Source organism: Sapajus apella, unplaced genomic scaffold, assembly GCF_009761245.1.
Source record: "Sapajus apella isolate SASKATOON/1434 unplaced genomic scaffold, GSC_monkey_1.0 scaffold16, whole genome shotgun sequence".
In the NCBI taxonomy this organism is placed as follows: Eukaryota; Metazoa; Chordata; class Mammalia; order Primates; family Cebidae; genus Sapajus; species Sapajus apella.
Genome location: NW_022436956.1, coordinates 18864145 through 18870965, shown reverse-complemented (window position 1 = coordinate 18870965; position 6821 = coordinate 18864145). Strand labels below are relative to the sequence as shown.

The following is a 6821-nucleotide window of genomic DNA, read 5'->3' as shown; positions in this document are numbered from 1 at the left end:
TTTGTATCCTGAGAATTTGCTGAAGTTGCTTATCAGCTTAAGGAGATTTGGGGCTGAGACAGTTGGGTTTTCTAAATATACAATCATGACATCTGCAAACAGAGACAATTTGACCTCCTTTCTTCCTATGTGAATACACTTTATTTCTTTATCTTGCCTGATTGTCCTGGCCAGAACTTCCAATACTATATTGAATAGGAGTGGTGAGAGATGGCTCCCTTGTCTTGTGCCCGTTTTCAAAGAGAAGGCTTCCATCTTTTGTCTATTCAGTATGATATTGCCTATGGGTTTGTCATAAATAGCTCTTATTATTTTGAGATATGCTTCATCAATACCTAGTTTATTGAGAGCTTTCAGCATGAAGGGGAGTTGAATTTTATCAAAGGCCGTTTATGTATCGATTGAGATAATCATGTAGCTTTTGTCATTGCTTCTGTTTATGTGACGGATTATGTTTATTGATTTGAATATGTTGAATCAACCTTGCGTCCCAGGGATGAAGCCAACTTGATGGTGGAGGATAAGCTTTTTGATGTGCTGCTGAATTCGGTTTCCCAGTATTTTATTGAGGATTTTTGCACTGATGTTCATCAGGAATATTGACCTGAAATTTTCTTTTTTGTTGTGTCTCTGCCAGGTTTTGGTATCAGGATGATACGGCCTCATAAAATGAGTTAGGGAGGAGTACCTCTTTTTCTAGTGCTTGGAATAGTTTCAGAAGGAATGGCACTAGCTCTTTTTCGTACCTCTGGTAGAATTTGGCTATGAATCCATCTGGTCCTGGGCTTTTTTTGGTTGATAGTCTATTAATTACTGCCTCAATTTCAGAACTTGTTATTGGTCTATTAAGGGATTCAACTTCTTCCTGGTTTAGTCTTGGGACGGTATATGTGTCCAGGAATTTGTCTTTTTCTTCTAGATTTTCTAGTTTATTTGCATAGAGGTGTTTATAGTATTCTCTGATGGTAGTTTGTATTTCTGTGGGATCAGGGGTGATGTCCTCTTTATCATTTTGTATTGTGTCTATTTGATTCTTCTCCCTTTTCTTCTTTATTAGTCTGGCTGGTGGTCTATGTATTTTGTTAATCTTTTCAAAAAATTACCTCCTAGAGTCATTGATTTTTTTTTAAGGGTTTTTCATGTCCCTATCTCCTTTAGTTCTACCCTGATTTTAGTTATTTCTTGTCTTCCACTAGCTTCTGAATGTGTTGGGGCCTTGTCTTTTCTCCTTTTGCTTCTCGATTTTAAATCTTTCCCACTTTCTCCTGTGGGCATTTAGTGCTATAAATTTCCCTCTAGACACTGCTTTGGCTGTGTCCCAGAGATTTGGTATGTTGTGTCTTTGTTCTCATTGGTTTCAAAAAAATTAATTTATTTCTTCCTTAATTTTGTTATTTACCCAGTAGTCATTCAGGAGCAGTTGCTCAGTTTCTATGTAGTTGTGAGGTTTTCAGTGAGTTTCTTAATCCTGAGTTCTAATTTGATTGCAATGTGGTCTGAGAGACTGTTATTATTTTCATTCTTTGCATTTGTTGAGAAGTGTTTTACTTCCAATTATGTGGTCAATTTTAGAGTAAGTGTGATGTGGTGCTGAGAAGAATGTATATTCTGTTGTTTTGGGGTGGAGCATTCTATAGATGTCTATTAGGTCCACTTGGTCCAGAGCTGAGTTCAAGTCCTGAATAACCTTGTTAATTTTCAGTCTCGCCGATCTGTCTAATATTGATAGTGAGTTGTTAAATCTCCCACTATTATTGTGTGGGAGTCTAAGTTTCTTTTTAGATCTCTAAGAACTGTATGAATCTGGGTGCTCCTCTGTTGGGTGCATATATATTTAGGACAGTTAGCTCTTCTTGTGGCATTGATACCTTCACCATTATGTAATACCCTCCTTTGTGTTTTTTGAACTTTGATGATTTAAAGTCTGTTTTATCAGAGACTAGGATTGCAACCCCTGCTTTTCTGTTTTTTCTTTTTTCTTTTTTTTTCCTTTCCATTTGCTTGGTAAATATTCCTCCATTCCTTTATTTTGAGCCTATGGGTGTCTTTGCACACTGAATACGGCACACTGATGTGTGAATGCAGCACACTGATGGGTCTTGACTCTTTATCCAACTTGCCAGTCTGTGCCTTTTAATTGGGGCATTTAGCCTGTTTACTTTTAAGGTTAATATTGTTTTGTGTGAATTTGATCTTGTCATTATGATGCTAGTTGATTATTTTGCCCATTAGTTGATGCAGTTTCTTCATAGTGTCAATGGTCTTTACAATTTGGTATGTTTTTCCAGTGGCTGGTACTGGCTTTTCCTTTTTGTATTTAGTGCTTCATTCAGGAGCTCTTATAAGGCAGGTCTGGTGGTGACAAAATCTCTCAGAATTTGCTTGTGTGTAAAGCATTTTATTTCTCCTTTGTTTATGAAGCTTAGTTTGGCTGGATATGAAATTCTGCATTGAAAATTCTTTTCTTTAAGAATGTTGAATATTGGTTCCCCCTCTGTTCTGGCTTGTAGGGTTTCTACAGAGAGATCCACACTTAGTTGATGGACTTCCCTTTGTGAGTAACTCGACCTTTCTCTATGGCTTCCCTTAACATGTGTGCCTTCATTTTGACCTTGGTGATTCTGATGATTATGTGTCTTGGAGTTGCTCTTCTTGAGGAATATCTTTGTGGTGTTCTCTGGATTTCCCAAATTTGAATGTTGGCCTGTCTTGCTAGGTTGGGAAAGTTCTTCTGAATAATGTCCTGAAGAGTGTTTTCCAACTTGGTTCCATTCTCCCTGTCACTTTCAGATACACCAATCAAATGTAGGTTTGGTCTTTTCACATAGTCCCATATTTCTTAGAGGCTTTGTTCATTCCTTTTCATTCTTTTTTCTCTAATCTTGTCTTCACACTGTTTCATTAAGTTGATCTTCAATCTCTGATATCCTTTCTTCCACTTGATCCATTCAGCTATTGATACTTGTGTATGGTTTACGAAGTTCTCATGCTGTGTTTTTCAGCTCCATGAAGTTAATTATGTTCTTCTCTATTCTAGTAGCAATTCCTCTAACCTTTTTTCAAGGTTCTTAGCTTCCTTGCATTGGATTAGAACATGCTCCTTTAGCTCAGCTTACCCACCTTGTGAAGCCTATTTCTGTCAATTCATCAAACTCATTCTCTGCCCAGTTTTGTTCCCTTACTGGTGAAGAGTTGTGATCCTTTGGAGGAAAAGAGGCATTCTGGTTTTTGGAACTGTCAGCCTTTTTGTGCTGGTTTTTCCTTATCTTCATGGATTTATCTACCTTTGGTCTTCAGTGTTTGTGACCTTCAAATGGGGTTTCTGTGTGGACATCCTTTTTGTTGATGTTGATGCTATTCCTTTCTGTTTGTCAGTTTTCCTTCTAACAGTCAGGTTTCTCTGCTGCAGGTCTGCTGGAGTTTGCTGGAGGTCCATTCTAGACTCTGTTTGCCTGGGTATCACCAGCAGAGGCTGCAGAACAGCAAAGATTCCTTCCTCTGGAAGCTTCTTCCCAGAGGAGGACCTGCCAGATGCCAGCCAGAACTCTCCTGTATTAAGTGTCTGTCAACCCCTGCTGTGAGGTATCTCTCAGTCAGGAGGCATGAGGGTCAGGGACTCACTTGAGGAGGCAGTCTGTTCCTTAGCAGAGCTTGAGCACTATGCTGGGAAATCTGCTGCTCTCTTCAGAGCTGCCAGGAAGGAACATTTATGTCTGCTGAAGCTGTGCCCACAGCCACCCTTTCCCCCCGGTGCTCTGTCGTAGGGAGATGGGAGTTTTATTGATAAACTCCTGAATGGGGCTGCTGCCTTTCTTTCAGAGATGCTCTGCCTAGATAAGAGGAATCTAGAGAGGCAGTCTGGCTATAGCAGCTTTGTCAAGCTGTGGTGGGTTCCGCCCAGTACAAACTTCCCAGCGGCTTTGTTTACACTGTGAAGGGAAAACTGCCTACTCAAGATTCAGTAATGGTGGACACCCTGTCCCCCAACCAAGCTTGAGCATCCCAGGTCAACTTCAGACTGCTGTGCTGGCAGCGAGAATTTCAAGCCATTGGATCTTAGCTTGCTGGGCTCCATGGGGGTGGGATCCACTGAGCTAGACCACTTGGGTCCCTGGCTTCAGCCCTCTTTCCAAGGGAGTGACGGTTCTGTCTCACTGGCATTCCAGGTGCCACTGGGGTGCAATAAAAAAACTTCTGCAGCTAGCTCAGTGTCTGCCTAAATGGCCACCCAGTTTTGTGAAACTCAGGGCCCTGGTGGCATAGGTGCCCAAGGGAATCTCCTGGTCTGTGGGTTACAAAGACCACGGGAAAAGTGTAATATCTGGGCTAGAGTGCACCATTCCTCACAGCACAGTCATTCACAGCTTCCCTTGGCTAGGGGAGGGAGTTCCCTGAACCCTTGCGCTTCATGGTTGAGGCAACACCCCAACCTGCTTTGCCTCACCCTCTGTGGGCTGCACCCACTGTCTAGCCAGTCCCAATGACAGGAGCCAGGTACCTCAGTTGGAAATGCAGAAATCAGCCACGTTCTATGTTGATCTCACCAGGAGCTGCAGATCACAGCTGTTTCTATTTGGCCAACCTGCCAACCACCACATTATAAATTTTATCCTGTTGGGTACCAGATATTTTTGTATTCCTATAAGTATTCCTTAGATTTTCCTGAGATGCTACTAAAATATTTGAAAACAGGTTGACCTTTTTGAAGCTTGCTTGTAAGCTTTGTTAGATAAGACTAAAGCAGCATTTATTCTAGGGTTAATTTTCTCCACTACCAAGGCAAAACCCTTCTGGGTTCTGTCCCTGATGCTCCATGAATTATGGATTCCACTCTATACAGTGGGAATAGGCACCATATCAGTCACATGTAAGTGCCATACATTGTCCCATCTAATCTTTTTAGGTATTTCTTTCCCTGGCCTCAGGCAGTTTCCTCAAATGCATGCTCTCAGTAGTATTCAGATGAATATTTAAAGAAGACCCTCTGCAAATTTTTGAAATTCTTTCTATCTTTTGTGTGACCCTCTCCTCTCCTTCAGTTAGACTGCAATAAGTTAGACATGTATACTATAAATCCTTAAGAAAACACCAAAATTACAAAACAAAGAGTTACAACAAATAAGTCAACAAAAGTAATAAAATGAAATAATAAAAATACTCATTACAAATGATAATAGACATCTTAGGCAAATCTAATACAACAATATATAAAAAGGTTAATACATCATGACTAGGAAGTTTAGGTTGGTTTAATATTCAAAAATCAATATAATTCACCATGCTAACAGACAAAAAAAATATAATTCTCTCAATAGATACAGAAAAAGCATTTGACAAAATTTAATGATCATTTCTTATTTTTAAAGTTCTCAGAAAACTGGGAATAAAAGAGAACTTCCTCACCCTGATAAAGTTCAACTGTAATAACCTATACCTAATATCACACTTGAAGCAAAAGTCAAGTACAAATGGCTTTACCAGTGGATTTTACCACACATTGAAGAAACAAATAATGCCAATACTACACAAACATAGATGCAAAAATTAAAAACAAATTATTAGCAAATTGAATCCAGCAATTTATAAAAAGAACAATACATTACAATTAACTTGGGCTTATTCTAAGAAAGCAAAGTTTGTTTACTACTTGGAAATTGATCAGTGTAATTGATTGTAATTCACAAATTAAAAGGATGAAGAAGAAAAAAATTGCATAATTATCTCTATAGATATAGGAAAGTCATTTGATAAAATTCAATACCTGTTCTTGTTTAAAATTAGAAAGCAATAAAAAGCTTAGCAAATTAATGACAGAAGGAAACTTCCTTAATTTCATAAAGGGCAACTACAAAAAAATTGCAGCAAACACCATTTTTACTGACAAATATTGAAAGACTTACCCTTGATATCAAAAGTGATGCAATGATGTTCACTTTCACCTTTCTTATTCAACATTATATCACAGATCTTATGTAGTGCAAGGCAAGAGGCAGAGGAGGATAAAATAATTGAAAATAAATAAATAGGATCATGTTGTAGTTCATAAGCATGATGATTGGCTTTTCACACATGTATGAGAATGTGCCTCCCTCAAACCTTGTTATTATGTTGGCACATTACCCATCTGATGTGAAAAAGAAAAATAAAGAAAAGAAAGAAAAATAAAGCTGTCTCTTGGTATATTTGAAAACCGAAAAGAATGTACAAAGAAACTGATAGAGTTAAAAAATTAATTTAACCAAGTCAAGCAAGGTCACAGCTCAATATACAAAAATTAATTGTATTTCTATATACAACCACAATTAAAAAAATATATGTATATAAAATGTCCTTTTTTGTAGCATCAAACACAAGTACCCTTAAATAAATCCAACAAAATATGTGCAAAACCTGAAGACAAAAATAACAATATGTTTGATTAAGATAAATTAAAGAAGACTGAAATTGGTGGGGTAAGACAACACAGTTATAGGTTGAAACAAATCAATATTGTAAATGTATTAATTCTCCCCAGATTGATATAAAATTCACTGCCATTCTAATAAAAAAAACTCAACGTTTTGAAAAATTTTGTAGACATTGATAAACTGATTCCAAAATTTATGTAAAAGTGCAAAGTATTAAAATAGCTAGGAGAATCTTGAGAAAGAGTAACAAATGTGGAGGTCTTAAACTACCAGATATTAAGCTACATTATAAAGCTCTTGTAATTAAGACACTTGTGGAAGGGCACAAAGTTAGCCAATGCACAATAGAACAGAATAGAGAACCCATAAACAGACTCATGTGTGCTGTCATTTGCCTTATCACAAAGATAAGAT

At 37.8% G+C, this 6821-nt stretch overlaps 1 non-coding gene across 1 annotated transcript; it reads left to right on the top strand.

Moving 5' to 3' along the window:
- Nucleotides 1-6027: 6027 nt before the first annotated feature.
- LOC116556459 lies at nucleotides 6028-6130 on the top strand. Its single transcript, XR_004271010.1, has one exon. It is a non-coding gene; the product is annotated as a small nucleolar RNA U13 (small nucleolar RNA).
- The last annotated feature ends 691 nt before the right edge of the window (nucleotides 6131-6821 follow it).